General features: G+C 43.6%; 1 protein-coding gene and 1 long non-coding RNA gene across 2 annotated transcripts in view; one reads left to right on the top strand and one right to left on the bottom strand.

The window, feature by feature from the left end:
- The window catches only part of LOC123607209 (transport and Golgi organization protein 1 homolog), a 63,326-nt gene that overhangs the window by 39,539 nt on the left and 2,691 nt on the right, over nt 1-21,096 (bottom strand). The gene's annotated exons all lie outside the window — the stretch shown is intronic.
- On the top strand, nt 6,887-8,785 carry LOC123605865. The gene is made up of 2 exons (XR_006715963.1): nt 6,887-6,919; nt 8,571-8,785. It is a non-coding gene; the product is annotated as an uncharacterized LOC123605865 (long non-coding RNA).

Below are 21,096 nucleotides of genomic sequence, written 5' to 3'. Positions count from 1 at the left end.
TGGACAAAAAGAGTCTCTTCAGCAAATGGTACTGGGAAAACTGGAGAGTGACAAGAATGAACCTGGACCATGTTCTGAAACCATACACACACACAACCTCAAAATGGATGAAAGATCTAAATGTAAGACAGGAAAGCATCCAAATCCTAGACGAGAAAACAGGCAACCTACCTCTTTGATCCTGGCCACAGCAACTTCTTGCTTGGTGCGTCTCCAGAAGCAAAGGAAACAAAAACAAAAATGAACTATTGGGACCTCAAGATAAAAAGCTTCTGCACAGCAGAGGACACAATCAGCAAAACTAAAAGGCAGCTGAATGGAATGGGAGGAGATATTTACAAGTGACATATCACATAAGGGGTTAATATCCAAAATCCATAAAGAATTATCAAACTCAACACCCAAACACCAAATAATCCAATGAAGACATGGGCAAAAGACATGAAGAGACACTTTAACAAAGAAGACATCCAGATTGGTCACACATGAAAAGTTGCTCAACCTCACTCGTCATCACTGAAATACAAATCAAAACCACAAGGAGATATCCCCTCACACCTATCAGAATGGCTAAAATTAACACCTCAGGAAACGACACGTGCTGGCAAGGATGCAGAGAAAGGGAACCCTTTTGCAACGCTGGTGGGAATGCAAACTGGTGTAGTCACTCTGGACAATAGTTTGGAGATTTATCACAAAAACTAAAAACAGAACTACACAATGACCCAGCAATTGCACTACTAGGTATTTATCCAAAGGATACACAAACGCTGACTCGGAGTGGCACGTGCACTCCAATGTTTACAGAAGCATTATCAAAATTAGCTAAATTATGCAGAGAGCCCAAATGACCATTGACTGATGAATGGATGAAGAAGATGTGGTATATTGATATAATGGAATATTTCTCGGCGATCAAAAAGAATGAAAACTGCTATTCGCAACAACATGGATGGAACCGGACTCTATTATGCTAAGCAAAATATGTCAGAGAAAGACACACATCATATGATTTCTCTCATCTGTAGAATTTAAGAAATAAAACTGATAAACATAGTGAAAGGAAAGCAGAAATAAGACCCACACAGAGAGGGAGTCAAATGATAAGAGACTCTTAAATACAGAGAACGAATGCAGGGTTCCTGGAGGGTTAGTGAATAGGGGAATGGGCTAAATGGGTGATGGGCATGAGGGGGGGCACTTGGGATGAGGACTGGGTATTTTTTGTACTTGATGGATCACTAAATTCTACTCCTGAAACTGGATTCCACTATAAGATAACTAACTTGGGCTTAAATTTAAAAATAAATAAATAAATGTAATACCAGTCAAAAGAAAAGAATATTTAAATCAGACTCTTTGAGTGGAAATGAAAGACCAAAAGTGATACAGACAACAAAGGATCAGAGAAAACATCAAGAAACAATGGCAAAACAACTAATAAAATGGCACTAAGTATAGATCTGTCAATAATTACTCTGAATGTAAATGGACTAAATGCTCCAATCAAAAGACATCGGGTAGGGTGTCAGAATAGACAAAAGAAGAAAAAGCAAGTAAACAAACACACACACAACAAGACCTATCTAGATGCTGCCTACAAAGCCTTATTTGGACCTAAACTCACCTGCAGACTTAAAGGGAGGGAATGAAGAAATATTTCTCATGCCAATAATGTCAAAAGAAAGCCAGTGGCAATACTGATATCAGGCAAAATAAACTCTAAAACCAAGACCGTATTTTTGTACCCTTTGGGTAAATACCTAATGGTGAAATTGGGTAAATACCTAATAGTGAAAGCGCGAAATGTTCATACCAGCATTACTAACAATAGCCAGACTATGGAAAAAGCCCAAATGTCCATCAAATGATGATGGTATAAAGGAGGTATGGGGTAGGTGTGTGTGTGTATATATATGTATACACATACATACATATATATGTATATACATACATATATATATATAATGCCTACATACATACAATGGAATATTACTCAGCCATCAAAAAGAATGAAATGTTGCCAATTGCAATGAGTGAATAGAGCCAGAATGTATTGTGCTAAGTGAAATATGTCAATCAGAGAAAGACAAATATATGATTTCACTCGTGTGGAATTTAAGAAACAAAACAGAGGACAACATGGGAAGAGGGCAGTAAAAGGGAAGAGTGGTAACAAACCATATGAGTCTCTTAATGATAGAGCAAAAACTGAGGGTTGATGGAGGGAGATGGGTGGGGGAATGGGTATTAAGGAGGGCACTTGTTGTGATGAGCACTGGGCGTTGTATGTAACTGATGAATCACTAAATTCTACTCCCGAAACCAATCATGCACTGTACGTCAACTAAAGCTTAAATTAAAAAAAATAAAGCTGTAACAAGAGATGAAGACGGACACTATCTCATAAATAAAGGGGACAACCAAACAGCAAGATCCAACGATTGTAAATTTTTATGCACCCAACATACAATCACTGAATATATAACACAATTAACAACAAATGTAAAGAAACTCATTTATAATAATTTAAGGATAGTAGAGGTCTTTAACACATCACTCACATCAACAGACAGAACCTCTGAGCAGAAAATCAACAAGGAAACAATGGCTTTGAATGACACACTGGACCAGATGGGTTTAACAGATATATTCAGAACACTCCATACTAAAATGGCAGAATACACATTTTTTTCAAGTGCACATGGGACATTCTCCAGAATCGATCACATTCTAGGTCACAAATCAGGCCTCAACAGGTACCCAAAGACAGAGATCAGACCACGCATCATTTCTGACCACAAAACTAGGAGACTTGAAGTCATCCACAAAAAAAAAAAAAAAAAACAAGAAAGAAAGAAAGAAAGAAAGAAAGAAAGAAAGAGAGAAAGAAAGAAAGAAAGAAAGAAAAAATGAATAAAGGCCACAAATAAAGGGTGGTTAAACAACATGCTACTAAACGAATGGGTCAACCAGGACACCAATGAGAAAATACACTGAAACAAATGAAAATGAAAATGAAAATAAAGATGCACTGATAAAAACCTTTGGAATGAGGCAAAAGCAGTCTAAGATGGAACTATATATAGCAATACAAACCTACCTGACAGAGCAAGAAAAATCGCAAACAATCGAAACTTAACAACCAAAGAAATGAGAAAAAGGACAATGCAAGCCTAAAGACGGCAGAAAGAAGGAAATAATAAACATTAAGGCAGAAATAAGTGATAATAGAAACTAGAAAAACACTAGACCAAATCAGTGAAACCAGGGGCTGGTTCTTTAAAAACAGTAATCAACTTGAAAACCTCCTAGGCAGACTTTTCGCAAAGAAGAGAGAAAGGACTCAAATAAATAAAATCACAAATAAGACAGGAGAAATAACAGTCCACAACACAGAAATACAGTTAGAAGATAATATTAGGGAAAACGATAGGCAACAAATTGGACACTCTGAGAAATATGGATAAATTCCTCGAAACATATAAACTACCAAAACTGAAACAGGAAGATACATAAAATCTGAAACCAGAAAGAAATTGAACCAGTAATAAAAAAAATATCTCCCCCAACACAAGAAGAGTTCAGGGCCAGCTGGCTTCACTGATGAATTCTACCAAACATTTAAAGAAGAGGGGATATCTATTCTTCTCGAATTATTACAAAAAATAAAAAAGAAGGAAAACTTACCAATTCATGTCATCAGGCCATCATTACCCTGATACCAAAACCAGATAAAGACTCCCCTAAAGCAGAAAACTACAGGGGCCTCTGGGTGACTCGGTCGGTTGACTGTCCAACTCTTAACTTCGGATTAGGTCATTATCTTGCAGTTCCTGGGTTCGAGTCCCACATTGGACCCTGCGCTGACAGTGTGGAGCATGCTCAGGATTCTCTCTCTCTCCCATCCCTCTGCCCTCCCTCACTTTTATGTACTCTAAGTAAATGAATAAACATTTAAAAATATATTTAGAATTTGTTTTAAATAAAACTGCAGACCAATAGCCTGATGAGTATGTATGCAGAAATTCTCATGAAAATACATTCAAACTAAAGTCAGCAATACATTAAGAGAATCATTGACCATGATCAAGTGGGATATACTCCTGGGCTGCAAGGGTGGCTCCACATTCACAGATCAATCAACATGATGCACCACAGTAATAGAAGAAAGGATAAGAACAATATGATGCTTTCCACAGATGCAGGAAAAGCAGTTGACAAAATGTCACATCCGTTCATGACAAAAACCCTCAGCAAAGTAGACTGAGACTCAACCTACCTGCACATAGTAAAGCCCACCTGTGAAAAACCCACAGCTAATCTCATCCTCAATGGGGAAAAACTGAAAGCTTTTCCTCGAAGGTCAGGAACAAGGCAGGGATGACCCCTCACACCACTGTTACTCCACATAGTATTGGAAATCCTAGCCACAGCAATCAGGCAACAAAAAGAAATAAGAGGCACCAAATCGGCAAGGAAGAAGTGGAACGCTCGCTATTTGTAACTGACATGATGCTCTCTATAAAAAACATGAAAGACCCCCATAAAAATTGCTGGAAGTGATACATGAGTTTCACAAGTCGCAATATACAGAAATCAATGTACAGAAATCTATTGCGTTTCTATAGATGAATCATGGATTAACAGAAAGAGAAAGTAAGGAATCAATCCCATTGACAGGTGCACCAAGTACCACAACAGACCAGGAATAAACCCAACCAAAGAGGTGAAAGACCTATACTCTAAAGGCTATGAAACACTGATGAAAGAAACGGAAGAGGACACAAAGAAATGAGAATACATTTCATGTTCATGGATGAGAAGAACAAATACTGTTAAAATGTCTACACTCCTCAACGCAATCTACACATGTAATGCAATCCCTATCACCCTAACAAAACATTTGTCACAGAACTAGAACAAGTAATCCCCAAATTTGTATGGAACGACAAAAGACCCCAGACAGCCAAAACAAACTTGAAGAAAAGCAAAGCTGGAGACCTCACAATTCCAGACTTTAGGTTATATTACAAACCTGTAGTGATGAGAACACTGTACTGGCGAAAGAAAAGAAAAGAAAAGAAAAGAAAAGAAAAGAAAAGAAAAGAAAAGAAAAGAAAAGAAAAGAAAAGAAAAGAAAAGAAATGAAAAGAAAAGAAAGAAGGAAAGATAGAAAGAAAGAAAAAGACAAAGAACACACAGACACATAAATCAATAGAATGGAAACCCAGAGATGAACTCACATCTATATGGTCAATTAATCCTCAACAAAGCAGGAAAGAATATCCAATAGAAAAAAAAGATAGTCTTGAGGCACATGAGTGGCTCAGTCATGGAAGCATCTAATTTTGGATTCAGCTCAGGTCATGATGTCAGCGTTCATCAGTTTGAAACCCGTGTCAGGCTCTGCACTGACAGTGTAGAGCCTGCATGGGATTCTCTCTCTCCATTTCTCTCTGCCCCTCTTCTGCATGCTCTCTCTCTCTCTCTCAAAAATAAATAAATACACTTAAAAAAAAACCATCTCCTCAACATATGGTTTTGGAAAAACTAGACAGCAACTTGCAACACAAAACAACAGACCACTTTCTTAGAACATACACAAAAATAAATCCAACATGGATAAAGACCTTCGTGTGAAACCTGAAACCATAAAAATCCCAGAGGATAACACAGGCAGTATGTTCTTTGACAGTGGCTGTACACACGCCTTTGTTGATATATCTCCTGAGGTAAGGGAAACACAAGCAAAAAGAATGGGACTTCATAAAAATAAAAAGCTTCTGTCACCAAGGAAATAATCAACAAAACTAAAACACAACCTACAGCATGATGATATTTGCAAATGACATCTGATGAAGGGCTAGTGTCCAAAATATATAATTATACACACCCAAAGAAAGAGAATTCCAATTAAAAATGGGCAGAGGACACAAATAGATATTTTCCCAAAGAAGACATACAGATAGCTAACAGACACATGAAAAGATGCTCAACTATACTGATCTTCCGGGAAATACAATTCAAAAGTACAATGAAATAACTCATCACATCTGTCAGAATGACTAAAATCAATGAATGACGAAACCACATGTGTTGCCAAGGATGTGGGGAAAGAGGAAACCTCTTGCACTGTTGGTAGGAATGCAAACTGGTGCAGCCACTCTGGAAAACATCATGGAGATTCCTCAAAAAATTCAAAATAGAACTACCTTACGATCCAGCAATTTCATTACCAGGTATTTACATAGAGAATACAAAAATAATCCTTCAAAGGGATACATGCACCCTGATGTTGACAGCAGCATTTTCTACAACAGCCAAATTATGGAAACTGCCCAAGTTTCCATCAACTGATGAATAAATTGAGCTGTAATATATGGAATGAAACATTATTTTGCCCGGAAAACATGAAATCTTTTCATTTGCCACGAGGTGGATGAAGCGAGAGAATGTTGTGCGGGGTGAAATAAGCCTGTCAGAGAAAGACAAACACCAGGTGATTTCACTAACACGTGGAAATGAAACAAAACAAAGGGGGCGGGAGGGGGAGGAGACAGAGACAAACAAACAGACTCTTAACTAGAAAACAAACTGAGGGGTTCCACAGTGGGGTGGGGGATGGGTGAAACAGGTGATGGGGATTAAGACGTGCACCTGGGATGAGCACCCAGTGACGAGTGGAAGTGTTGCTCTATATTTACACCTGAAACTAATGTTACACTCTACCTTTACCACCTGGAATTTAAACTAAAAAATACCATAAGGTTAATGACACCTACCTACCAGGTTTTCTGTAGTTTTCAATCACTTCACTAGGTTGGAAAAATAACCATGAAAATTTATAAAAGCATGTATGATGTGGGGGACAGTTTGTGCCCTTACCTCGGTCTTTGGTTCCAGCAGGACTCGGAAAGTGGGTCCCAGCTCATTCTTCTAGAAGGTCCTGAGACGAATATTTCATGTATTCACACCCTAACTGAATGCAGCTCCCGGTCTTCTGAGTTTCTGTTAGGATTTCTCCCCAGAAACCAGCCTGAATCTGGAACAAACCATCCACGGCATCCATGATGTGATGTCATGAGACCCCTCGATCCACGGGCCCTTTGGCAAAATACATCTTCAAATACTGTCTGGGAAAGTGAGTAATGAAACATGGGAACAGCCCGGAAAATGCAAGGGCCTGTGCTGCTGACCGAATGACCAGTGCGCAGGGAAGCCACCCAGGGCCCTTTCCTCAACACTCAGTGCAATAAGGCAGCTTCTCTCTGGCGACTCAGAAGACACCAAGTTGCTGCAAGGCTCCCAAGGTCTCCCCTGGAGAGGGCGGCAGAACCTGGTGGAAACGCAGCTCTGGTCTCTGTCCTGAGGCGGTGGCAGAGGCCCTGAGAGCTCTGGGAGCAACAGAAGCCCTTCCTGCTCTGAGGTGCCCTGGGTCAGAAAAGCCGATGGGGCGCCCTCTGCCGGCCATCCCTGCACACCCAGAGGAACCGGCCCCTCCTGGTTTGTGGTGCTGGAGCTCTGCTGCTGGCCACCATAGGAATTCCTGCAATGTTGAAGGCCATGGCCCTCAGCTGAGGGATTGAAGGTGTTCTGAGCAAATCAGCCTGTTCTCCACATTGGGAGGGGTCTGAGTGACAGGGCCCGGGACACTAAGAAATCTTTTCCTTCTCCTTTCTTGTGAGTGCAGAATGAAACCACATTTTTTTATGCAATGACATCATTTGTAACGCTTGCAGCAAGGTTCACAGAAAAACAGCCCACCTGTTTTTACACCCATATTTACACATGCTGAACAAGAGGTAATTGTGTTTACCTCCAAAATACTTAGGTTAGATAAAGAATTGACACCTTTGAGAGAGAGATACCAGCTTCCAGCTATGGAATGAATAAGTCCTAGGGCTACAATAGAGTCAATATGCAATATTGCATATTGTCAATAGAGTCAATCCTGTAATAATAATGTTGCATGCTTTCACATGATAGCTACACTTGTGGTTAAGTACAACATAATTTATAGACATATGGAATGTCTACACTTTATGCCTACAACTAATACAACAAATGTGTGAACAATATTTCAATAAATAATCGACATCCTTTACACTATTTTTAATTTCTCTTTCTTTGCCATTAAAAAATCATTCCTGGGGCGCCTGGGTGGCTTAGTCAGTTAAGCGTCCAACCTCGACTCAGGTCATGATCTTGCAGTCCATGAGTTTGAGCCCCACCGCAGGCTCTGCCTGACAGCTCAGAGCCTGGAGCCTGCCTCAGATTTGGCGTCTCCCTCTCTCTCCACCCTCCCCAGCTGGGGGTCTCTCAAAAAAAGAATAAAATAAACATTAAAAAAATTTTTAATAATCATGCCTAATTTAGACTCTGTGAAATTCCATTTATCCCACATTCTCTAACATCACCATCTTGATGTTGAGAGCTTCTCTGAAAAGTCACTAATAATATCTTTGATGGACACATGTGACAAGGTCATGTAACTTACAGGGAGCTACACATCTGTTATGACTTTACCGTAAGCACCTTGGCTAATATTTTCAAATTATGAAAATGAGCTGGGTCCCAGCTCCTTCTTCTAGAAGGTCCTGAGAGTCAACATTTGGCGTCTTCACTTCCCAACTGAATGCGCCTCCTGTTCCTCCGAATTTGTGTCAGGATTTCTCCCCCGAAACAAGCCTGACCTGGAACAAACCAACCCCAGCCTCTCTGACGTGGCGTCACGGGACCCCATGAATCCACGGATCCTCCAGGGAAATACCGGCAGGGGAAATGAGGAACAAACCAAGGAACAGCCCAGAAAAAGCGAGGGACTGTGCCGCCAACCGACCACCCGCGATTCCGGGGAAGCCGCCCAGGCCCTGCCTCCCCCGCCTCGAGACTCAGCCCCACCACCTAGGAGACGCCAAGGGGCTGCGTGCGAAGTCTCCAGGGTCTCCCCCAGGCCCCGGGGCGGAACCTGCTGGAAACGCAGCTCTGGCTCTTTGCCCACACTCAGAGGCACTGGGTCCTCAGAAGCAAGGAAGCCTTAACAGCCCGGGGGCGCCCTGCATCAGAAAAGCCTAGTGGGCGCCTTCTCAGGCCACCACTGCCCACGCAGAGGCCCGGCCCCTCCCTGGGCGTGGTGCGTGCGCGCCCTCTGCCGGCCGCCGTGGGAATTCCTGCAATGCTCAGGGCCATGGCTGCTCAGCTGGAAGTACTGAGAGTGCAGCTGGTCCAGTGAAGCCTGTTCTCCTGATCAGGAAGGGTCTTAGCGAAGCGCTTTCTTGGGACACAAAGAAACCTTTTCCTTCTCCTTTTTACTGAGTGCTGAACGAAACAGAATTTATTGACGTAGTGATATCATGTGTAATGCTTTAAGCAGCATTCGCAGAAATACAGACTGCAAATTGACACCTGCTGATCTACAAGTCATGGTGTTTAGCACCAAAATACTTGGGTTAAATAAAAAAGTTGACACCTCTGAGAAAGAGATATAGGCTTCCAGCTATGGAATGAATAAGCCATTGGGATCCAAGGTACAGCCCATAGAATAGCGTCAATCCTGTAAGAAAGCGTTGCATGCTTTCCCAATATAGCTACCCTTGTATAGGTACCTGGAGAGCGTAATGTATACACACGGAATCACCATGATATATGCCTGAAACTAATACAACATGGTGAGTCTACTATATTTCATTAAAAATGACAATATTTTTAATTTCTCCTTCACCATTAAAAATTATTTCTTTTTTTTTTTTAATTTTTTTTTCAACGTTTATTTATTTTTTGGGGGACAGAGAGAGAGAGAACATGAACGGGGGAGGGGCAGAGAGAGAGGGAGACACAGAATCGGAAACAGGCTCCAGGCTCCGAGCCATCAGCCCAGAGCCCGACGCGGGGCTCGAACTCACGGACCGCGAGATCGTGACCTGGCTGAAGTCGGACGCTTAACTGACTACGCCACCCACTGAGAACATGTGAAATTCCATTCATACCACATTCTCTAATGTCACCATCTTGGTGTTGAGAGCTTATTTTTCAAGTTGTCAATAATGTCTGTGAGGACACAAATGGGACAAGGTCAGAATGCACATCTAGAGGGAGCTACACATCTGTTATAAATTTCCTACCTGTATATGGGTAATATTTTCAATGAAAAGTGCCTTAAGGATGTAGATGGATGAAATAATTTCCCTAAAACTCATAGGTAGACAATTGAGCCTTCAAATAATAATTGCCATGTCTTCACAATCAGAGGAAGGCTGGGTGGAGACATAGGTTTCTTCTTTCATGTAAGAGAAGGCTGTGGCATTTTAAACTCCTCACTTAAAATCCAGAATCCAGAGATCAGCAGTAGATGTCAGAATAGCAATGCACCATCATGTTGCACATAACTAGTTCCAGAAGGAGAATACAGACCTTATTCTAAAATACTTTTGGTTGAGTGCAATAATCCATCATTGCAAGTTCCAGGCTGCAGGCTCTGGGGGCAGCACAATGCCTGACTCCTGGTTTTGGAACATAAGGAAGGTCATGCTTAAGCAGGGGGAATGGAGCAGGGACTGGGGGAGGGCGGGGAGACAGATCATAGTTTCCTACCCATGGGGCACACTCTGCTCACCTGCTGATGAGCTGCACACTCTGCCTCAAGCCATCTCTCCATGACCGATCCTGAGGCTGGGTCCCAACATGCCAGGCAAAATGAGGGGGGACCCATCTTCCCAGGGGCAATGGCCTCTACAGAGCTTGCCGCAGTGAGGTTGGAGCCTTGTACTCATGGAACTGTCATGCCCAGGTTTCCTACCCTTTCTGCCCCCAACACTAAGAGCATCTTCACAGAGCGCCCGCCTGCATGGCCCATCAGCCTCTCCACACACCGTGACCAGCTCCATCCTCTCCTCCTTGCCTCCTCTTTGTCTCCACTTCTCTCTACTCCTGTCTCCCTCTGTTTCTTCGTCTCACTCTCTCAGACATGCCCAATTCTCCCATCGCTGACTCAGTGCCTCTCTCCTTGCCTGTCTCTTTCTCTGCCTCTCCATAGGCCCTCAGCTTTCTGCTCTGTGCAGCCCTGTCCAGGAAGCAGGGCACCACATGTCCCGTGTCCCCCTCTCTCCTGTCATGTTTTAGCGCAGGCCCTGATTGAAGTGGATGAGAATCCTGTTTACAGAAGCTGCTCATGCTGACCTTTACTGCAGCATTGCTGTTCCAAGCCACTCCTGGGAAGCGTGTGGACAGCCAGGCCTTGACCCCTTGGTGGCCCAGCCATGACCCCAATGTTGCTGGAGGGCTGGTTGCCTCCGCAACCTGGCAGGAAGAAGGGCCCTGCAGGCGTCAGGGGCTCTGTGGCAGAATGCATGGGCTTTGAGGACCCGGAAAGAGCCAGATGCTTACAACCAAATCCTCCTTGGTGGTGAGGGAGGAACAGTATCATGTCACTGACCTCTGTCCTACCCATCTGTCACTAAGGAAACAGTGGGAGGAGGGGCACCCAGGTGGCTCAGTCGGTTAAGCGTCTGACTTCGGCTCAGGTCACGATCTCATGGGTTGTGAGTTTGAGCCTCTCATTCGGTTCTGCGCTGACAGCTCAGAGCCTGGAGCCTGCTTTGGATTCTGTGTCTCCCTCTCTGTCTCCCCCTCCCTCACTTGTGCTCTGTCTCAATACACTGGGAGGAACATGGGACCTCATAAGACTCACTCCAAAACTACCACCATTAGTCTTCCTCAGTGCCCACCTGGATTGGTGCTGTGAGATAGCGAGTAGGTGGGAAAAGTCCACAACATGTGGATTAATGCAGGGTTTCCTCGCTGTTCTACCAGAGACACTGCTGACCCCTCATCCATGTCTTGCAATCAGGAGTCAGCCACTTCCTGGGGACTGATAGCTGCCCTGCTGATCACCACACACCACGGTGATTAGCAGGTGCCGTGTGCTTGCGAGTAAACTGATATTACAGTGTATGTTAATTACAGTTGAATTTAAAAAAAAAGTCCATATAAGGCAAAGAAGACATTTCTACAGAAATTTTAATGTATTTTGATCTAAATGATAATGAAAATTGAATATATTAGAGGGATATCTGTAATACTGAGTGCATATAAAAGGTCCAGTGACTTTAAAATTTTCTGCTGACTCATGATTACAAGTCTATCTATAAGTATACTTCAGTATACTCACAACAAAAACAGTTCTCCAGGGGTAAATTAGACAAGCACAAGTTCCCATGGAGGCAGTAATAATGTTATGTTTCCGAAGAATTTCAAACACATCAGAGCCAAGAGGGAAATGGTCAGGCAAAATATGGACAGGCTGAAATAATATCAGAGATGATGAGGAATCTTAAAGATGTTTACAATCTATCTGTCGCAAAGAATCATCTTTATAAACCCTTTAGCAGCCTCCAGGAGGTTATAAGCACACCTCCCAAATGTCTCCTCACACAGGATCAAGAGGACAGATGGCTTACAAAGGAGCAGGAACAAACTTGTGGGGGTGATGACTGTGTTTGCTATCTTGTGGTCATGGTTTCATTGCTGCTTACATATGTCAAATATCAATGAACTGTATTCTTTAAAAAGGTGTTGTTACCCTATACAAATTACATGACCCTGAAGCTGTAGGAAAGATGTAAAAGGCAACACTGAGAAATTTCATTTTGCTGACAAACATATTACAACTGTGTTTTAATAGTAAGAATTTGTAAGCCAATGTAAAATAGAAAAATTAAGAAAATGCAAATTTATAGTAGATAAGAAGTCAATGACTTCTGGTGTACATTCACGAAGTACCTGGATAAAATCCTTTGGAATATCTCCAAACTGTGCCCCAAATTCATGGAAGAATGGAAGGAAATAAAAACACAAAATGTACTAGAGATACAAATGAGATTGTTCTAGAGAAAGATGTTTACAGATACGGATACATCTGAGAGAGACGGGCAACTGCTATTATAATAATATGGGATTATTTTTCCAAGAAAATAAATTACACATTATGGTTCACTTTTTGATGTTTTCTTTCAATGTTCACTTTGATTCTGAATCACAACTCAAAATGTCAGATTTCTGAGGTACATAAAGATTTACATAATCAGGTGATCTTGTATATTTTGATATCTGTGGGATTTTAAGTTACCTGAACACGCATCTTCAAATAGCCCAATGAAAGGAATTCATGTTTCTATTTCATGGTATTGTGCCAAAATCAATCAATAGCAACTCTGAAAATGGAGCTCTCAAATAATACAAAATTCCTGGGTATGGTAAACCAAAACAATAGTACACATCTCATTCTACAAAAACTGGACTTAGAAGCATTTTAGGAGCAAAACACTCGCAATGCAATTCATACTAATTCACATACCAAGCTTAATCGTGTGCAAAGAAACCTGTCTAGAAAGTAGCCTCTGAAATCTGTAACATTTTCATCTTCAGCTCTCAGAGATGAGATCACAAAAATGTGTAATGGTGGGAAATACACACTCACCGTCTTTGACTAGCCACTGTCTGAAAGAAAGCAGTAGCTGTCAGCACAATGGTTGGTCATGGGGCTCAAATGCACCAAAGACAGAGGCCATCTTGTCACGAAGGTCAAACATCTTCGGCTGTGGGCACTCTTGGTGCCTCTGGCAGCTGTCTGGCAGCTGATATCGGTAGGTGACGCTGAACTAGATTAGATCCAATGAGGCCAGGAACACTAGGTTCTCACAGTCAACGGCCACAAGTAGGTGGAGGTGGGAAATGCAAGACAAGTTAGTTGATGGAAGAATTCAGAGATGAGGTAGGGAGAGAGAGCTGAACCAATCTATGAGAGGCAGCCTAGGTACCGGGGGAAATTTCTCATAAAGACAATCAAGAATTTTCCTCCTTCATAGTCTCAAAAGAAACAGAATCGATTCTATTTAGATGGGAGGCATTCGTGTGGAATGATTCTGCCTCAATGCAAGGGTTATTCCTGACTACTGGGACTTTCCAGATCCCGCTCTAAGGATCTGGTACATGCCAATCTAAAGAAATCTACTTATCTCTATGGTGTTCTCTGTCTGTCTGTCTGTCTGCCTGTCTGCCTCTCTCACTCTCCTAGGGGTACAAGTTTTGCTTTTCAATGATAGAGTGAAATAGTCACACTGGGAACCAGGTGTTTCATTATATTTGGACAATCCTAAGGACATTCAGAACCCTCCTTGCTTTGAGTAAATCAACACTCTGCACATACTTAGCTAAAATAAGGACAACAATTCATTCACTTCCGGATCGTGTCGCTCCTCGTGATTTTCCTATCATAAATGTCCAAGCGAGATGCAGCCACTTAGTTTCTGCTGGGCTTATGAGGCTCCCATCAACACAGTTGGACACAGAGTCCCGGGAGACAGCCTCCAAGATCCGAGGCAAAGGGCTGACTCAGAAGTTGCTAGAAGTCAACAAACCAGGAAGCACAGAGCCCAAAGACATTTCACTTTTAACACTCTGTACCAACACCAATGCTCCAGTTACCTCTGTTCCCAGGGCTACCAAACTTCACAAATAGGAACAATGTGCTGATAGGAAAACAAACTACATTTAAGACAGACCCTAAGCTTACAAAGCTTGAAGCAGGCTCTTAACAGGGCTTCCAGGAGCCGGTCTAATATCCATAGTTCCTATTAAATAAGAGTTCTTGACATTTTTAAAAACAACTTTAATGAAATAATTCACACATCATAGAAACACCTATTTAAGTCAATCAGCTCAATAGCTTTTAGTATCTTCACAAATCCTTCCTTCTTGACACTATAAACCTACTATGATCGGGTTTACATCCTGTCACCACTGCTCTTTTTGGACCAAGCAGCACAGACAGGACCCAGAACACAAAGATGCTTGGCCCCATAGCCCAGCTTTGTCCAGGTCAGCCTGTACAGAAGCTGAGACCAAACCAGAGAGCAAGGTCACAGCCCAGCTCCTGCACCTCAGGCCGCCGGTCATTCATCTCTGTGGTCATGATAATGCTGTCATATACTAGTCCTGATGATGCCATTAGTGCTATTATTGTGGTGGGAGAAGGCACAGCCCACTTTGACACACCCCAAGGATCCTGGAGAGACTCACCTGTCTCCCTCACTTGACCTGGCCCCATGCAACACCCCCAATCTAAGTGTACCCTGTCTCTACCCTGTGCCCCTGGCCACTCTCTGGAATCCAGGCCTGGGCACAACCCTCGGTAAGGCACTAACATGGGGCACATGCCCAGCACAGGGTTGGAACCAGGAAAACGCCCCCTTCCATGACAACTTAGATGGGACAGGTCATACCAGGGTCTGTGCACCCCTTCTTCTTGTAGTGGCCTCCATTAGAGTGCTAGAGCTGTCCTGGAGTGAGTGAGTGAGTGAGTGAGTGTGTGTGTGTGTGTGTGTGTGTGTGTGTAATCTGCAACATGCACCTGTGAGTCGGAGTTCTGTGTCTGTGGGTATATTGACTGTGGACATGAATTTCCTGTTATTTGGTTGTTTTCATTTGGTGACAGTGGGTTCATGGGGAAAGAATTCTTGAAGTCGTCTTTGGTGCAAAAAAGGTGATTTCATTAAAGCATGGGGACAGGACCAGTGGCCCTGGCTGAAGAGCGGCCCAGGCACCAGGAGGAGAGACTAGTTATATACTATGGAGCTGGGAGGAGGTCAAGTCCAGGGGAAGCTTCCAATGAGACTTTCATATGCTAAAGAAGACTCCCAAGAAAAAAAAGAAAAAAAAAAAAAAAAGAATACTCCCAGGATACTGGCTGCCTAGCTCTTGTCAAACTAGGGTTGTTTGCCCTCTAGCAAAGCATTAGCAGTAAGACAGAGGGAGAGATGTTTCACTCTGCTGGCCTCAAGCCAATGGGCTGCAGGTTATAAGGAAATTTAGTTCTACCTGCCATTTCTTTCTGCCTTAGTTTCCTACATCACTATGGAGGGATGATGCTGGGGCTCTAGGAAACCAAGTCCATAGGTTTCTGGAGATTACGATGGCCTTTTTCTCATGATTTACTAAGATATTTGTAAATAGATGGAGACAAGCCCTGCAGGACTATGATCTCTATCAGTTAACCATTTGGGATTTTTTTTTTCCTTTTGCTTTGTTCTTGGGCAGCCAGGAGTGCCCAAGGGCTATCACACATATCCCACCTGGGGGTGGGGGCTGGGGTTTGAGGCCTGGCAGCTTGCTTTATGCTCCCTCATCATTTTCCTCTTGTGTTTATCTGTATGCATGTGTATCTGTATCTGTGTCTCTGAATGAGCATGTATCTGCTGTGCAAATCTCTGTGTCTGTGACTGTATTACCCGTATCTCTCGGGTACATGTGTCCCTGTGGGAGTATCTGTGCGTATCTGTGTTTCATGTCTGTGAGTGTATTGGTTGTATGTGGGAATTTGCTGACACTTTGGGTGTTTCTGACCACAACTGTGTATGTGTGTTTTCTGTGTGCCCAGTGTGTGTAGGGTTTGCTTCGTGTTGCACAGGTCTCTGAGGATTATCCTACCTGTTTTATGGAGCTAAAAAACTGTTCAAGGTCACCTGGCGCATCACTGCAGGAACTGAGGTACAAACCTGAGTGTCTCTGAAATCAGAGTTCAGCCTCCTTCCTCACTCTGTGCTGTAAGCAGAGTCTGAAACTCAAGGAGGCTGCAGGAAAGGGAATGTTTGAGGTAAAGAAAGCCCCTCCAAACCTGATTTGCCTTTTTCACTTCTAAATAGGTTCTTCATCATGAGCTTCAGGGGGTCCCTGGACCCCTCGGGAGTTGAGTGGAAATTTTGTTTGTGCATTTTTCTCGAGTAAGAAGCCATAGCTTTCACCACTTTCTCTAAGGAGTCCCCCCCCCCAGAATTCCATGTTATTCAGGCTTTCAAGAGGTTCACAAAGTAGGTTATCAGGACAGCTACCATGAACTTGGTCAGCGCTACTCTCTGCAAATCCCCTGGGCTTCCCTGGAGTGCTGAAATTCCTGAACACCCAGCCCAAAAGCCAAGGATGCTTTTCCCCAAGGCAGCCCTTCCCAGGACATGCAACTGAGAAGAGAGTTCTTAAGAGGCCTCCTCCATATCCAGGAAAATCAGTCATCAAAGAACAGTCCACTCACTCTACGCACCACATAAAAGGATTCGGCATAAGGACAGGAAATCTGAGAACTCCTGTGTATGGTCTTTGGTCGTTAAAGTGAGGAATCAACGAAATATGTGTATGGATGCTGGCACCCTCACTTGACATGCCCACGTCAGACAGAGAGAATCGGGAAGCTCAGACCAAGAACGGTGACTGGCACCGGCACCATCATTGGGATATGCTGCCCATATTACAGCTATGTGCCCCCTGAGAGGAGATACGCAGATACATTATCTAGGGATAGCGAGGCTAACCATCACTAAGCAGGCACGTGGCTTAAACCGCCCCTCCCCACCCCATAACACAACCGCAGGCTGAAGAAAATACTGAGAGAGGAAGCACAAGAAAACAATTGCGTCGACTCTCCCCTTCTCTTCAACAGCTAGCTTGTCACAAGGTTACAAACAACGATGCTCTATTCAGATCAAAGCAAAGTCAGCCAAGAATAATCAAAACTCTCCTGTAAAATATTCAAAATATGGACTGTTTATTAATGGTAAGTTTTTTCCTCAACATGTATCATGCTTTGATGTTAGCTAATGATTGCATGACATCATTGCCCTTACAAATTTTAAAATAATATTTACTGCACCTTCAGCTCAGTTTAAAATTTGTATTTATGTATGCTTTATAATGTACCTAATAACTGTTCACTGGTACACGCACATACTTATTAGTACAACAAATGTGTACGGATTAGGGTACATACGAGAAAACATCTGAAAATACGTGTCCATAAAGCTTCATAAATAAGACCATGGAAATCACCAACTATGTGCTGTAAACCAAAAAACTCCCAAGGATTTGCCATCTCTTTGTGGCACATAGTTTGGGTGCTTCTCAAACGATGTGCATTCATGCTACCTAGGCGCCTTGATAAAATGCAGATTCTATTTCAGTAAGTCTGAGGCGGGGCATAAGATTCTTCTGCTCAAGCTCCCAGGTCATGAAAATGAGGCTGCTCCACAGGACACACTCTGAGTAGTAAGTTCCTAAAATAACTATAATGGTAACTATTAAGTGCCCACTTGACTGGGCCACAGGGTGCCCAAATATTTGGTCAAAGGTCATTCTGGATGCGTGTGAGAATGGGTGTTTGGATGAGATGAACACTGACATTCAACAGACTGAGTAGATGGCCTTCCATCACTCGGGTGGGCCTCGTCTAATCAGTTGAAGGCACGCACAGACCAAAAGGCCCACACTTTTGGGGCCGACCAGCCCTAAGGGAACTGGGTGGGGGTGGAGACGGAGGAGAACCTGAGAGCTTCCTAAAGAGGGAAGTCACCCCCGGGAGGCAACCAACAGCTCCCTTGGGAAAACGCACGTCTGGTGTTGTCAGCTGTACCAATTTCTCAAGAGAAGTCAGAAATTGGGATTTCTATGTGAAATCTCCTTGGTTCTAAGTTGGGTTTCAAACACAATACATGACAGACACTGAAGAAATTTTACAGCCCAGATGCAGTGAGCCTTGACTGGATCCGAGTTTGGAAGCCCAAGCTCCAGAGGACATTTCTGGCATGACCAGGAGAATGTTACCGTGATTGGCTATTTGATGGTATTAGAGTTTCTGTCCTTCTTCTTGAGTGCGATCCTGGGATTGTGTTGTGTGGGAGAATGTCCTTGTTCTTAGGCGATCCACGCTGAAGTATTTAGGGAGAAAGGGAGAGGGCAAATGAAAATACAAAGTGGGTGCTAAAGCAGATATGACAAGATACTCATAATTGCACGGCCTGGATTAGTAACTCTCAACTGGGGGTGATTCTACTCCCAGATGACATGTGGCTATGACTGAGGACATTTTTTTTTAACTGTCACAGCTGGGTTGTAAGGGGGGTGCTACTGGCACCTAGTGGGGGGAGTCGAAGCAGGCTGCCAGACACCCTACGATGCACAGAACAGCCCCCCACAACCGAGAATGAGCCGGCCCCAATGGCAGTCGTACCGGGAGTGAAAAACCCTAAAGACATTTTTACCCTTCTTTCAAGTTTTGTCTTTTGTATGTGTAAAATGTTTCACAGTAAAAAAGAGAGAGAGAGAGAGAGAGAGAGAGAGAGAAACTTAAAAATAAGAATACATAAATAGTGGTGCCTGGGTGGCTCAGTTGGTTGGGCCTCTGACTTCAGCCTAGGTCATGATCTCTCCGTTCCCGGGTTCGAGCCCTGTGTTGGGCTCTGTGCTGACAGCTCAGAGCTTGGAGCCTGTTTCAGATTCTGTGTCTCCCTCTCTCTCTCTCTCTCTCTGCCCCTGCCCTGCTCATGCTCTGTCTCTCTCTCTCTCTCTCTCTCAAAAAGAAATACACATTAAAAAAATTTTTTTGAGAAAGAATACATAAATAGCAATACCTTGCAGACCAAACAAAACATGTCTGCATGGTTGGGTAACCACAGCCAGCCACTGTTTGCAGTCACTTGTTCCGATACATATGACAGGATGTAACGCTACTGTGGCTGGTGAATGAGGGTCTCTGAAGTTCTTCCTATAACTTGGGCAAGACCCCTGCAGCTCCTGGAATTAGAGACTTTCTCCTGTTTTCAGGTCCCAGTAAGCGCAGAAGGGAGCAGCCGACATGCCCAGGATTCTGGGTCTGAAAACCAACATCACAGAGGTCTCTTCGAGGATGCCTCAAGTGCATAGGTCACGAGGAGCAGTTGGTGACGTGGGGCTGCTTTCCGATGAAATGAGAATGAACGCTTCATCTCAGTGACCCACACAGCCCAAGACAAAATAAATTAAGAGGCTGTGGCCGAGATGGTAATTTCACCCGGAAGCTCTCAGGTAGCTGTGTGTATGCCACCCGGGTACCCCCTGACCTGTGGCTGGGACTTGAAATGGTTAATTGCATACACAGGGCACCATGCATTTCGACGGTCCTCGGGGCAGCCCCCAGCACCACAAATACACAAATACACAAAGCAGAAATACGTGCAGAAAACACACAACCAAATGCACATAAGAGAGTGACACTGGATTTAATACATCCATCTCCAAGACTGTAAAGTAGTCCCAAACTCAAGAACAGTCTTCCTTAAACATGCAGGCCACTTTTGAGGAGCCATTCAGGGAGGCTGCTACATGCGGATTTCTGGGGCTCATCCCAGACCTTTGCTGACCCGGAATCTTTCCCTTTCTGGACAGAACACAAGAATATGCATTCTAGGAAGCTGCCCACCCCCACCCAATGCTCACTCAAACTGAAAACACAGTTGAAATCAGGGGGCTGGGGACTGCAGTTTTATAACTAACTGGGTGACCTTGGAGAAGCCACCCAACCTGAGCCATGATTTTGTCATCTATAAGTGGGAACTGATAGCACCTGTCTCTTAAGGTGGTCATGCACACTAAAGGAGTGTTTACACACACATGCACCAGAGTGTATACACACACACACACACACGCACACATGCACACACACACACACACACACCCCACTCTAGTGCAGTGCCTGGCAAATGTTCTTTCCTTTTCCGTAATAGTAACTGGCCACACACTGGAAAGCCTAGAGAGCTTTACAGAAGTACACAGACTCAGCAACCCTAGAGATTGTGACCTAAATTGCCTAGGGCGGGCCCCTAGCAAGAGGGTTGTTTTGTTTTGTTTTTTAAAGCACTCCAGGTGGTCCTAAACAGCAGCTGGGGTTGAAAACCACACCTGGGAAACTGCCAATAAAAATCAACTATCCTTTCTCTTCAAGAGAATGTACTTCCATGGCATTCTGGAATTTCCAAACTGTGTACCAGGAGAGTGTTGTGTCCAGGCTTTTTCAGAGGTGTGGATGCCCCGATATTCAACACCCAACCAGCACTTTGGTGGTCCCTGAAAAAGTGGCTGCAACCAACTAAGCCGGGGGGATTCTTTCTCCAGACAGAGCTGCAAGGTGGCAAGACAGGAATAAGATTCCCTCCTGAGCCCTCAGGTCTGCGGTGGAGCTCTGTCTCAACAGGAATACCCAGATCACACAGAGCCTGAAGATCACACATCACCTTCCCC

The sequence above is a fragment of the Leopardus geoffroyi genome, chromosome A2, assembly GCF_018350155.1.
Source record: "Leopardus geoffroyi isolate Oge1 chromosome A2, O.geoffroyi_Oge1_pat1.0, whole genome shotgun sequence".
Lineage (NCBI taxonomy): Eukaryota > Metazoa > Chordata > Mammalia > Carnivora > Felidae > Leopardus > Leopardus geoffroyi.
This window is presented reverse-complemented; position numbering and strand designations above follow the sequence as displayed.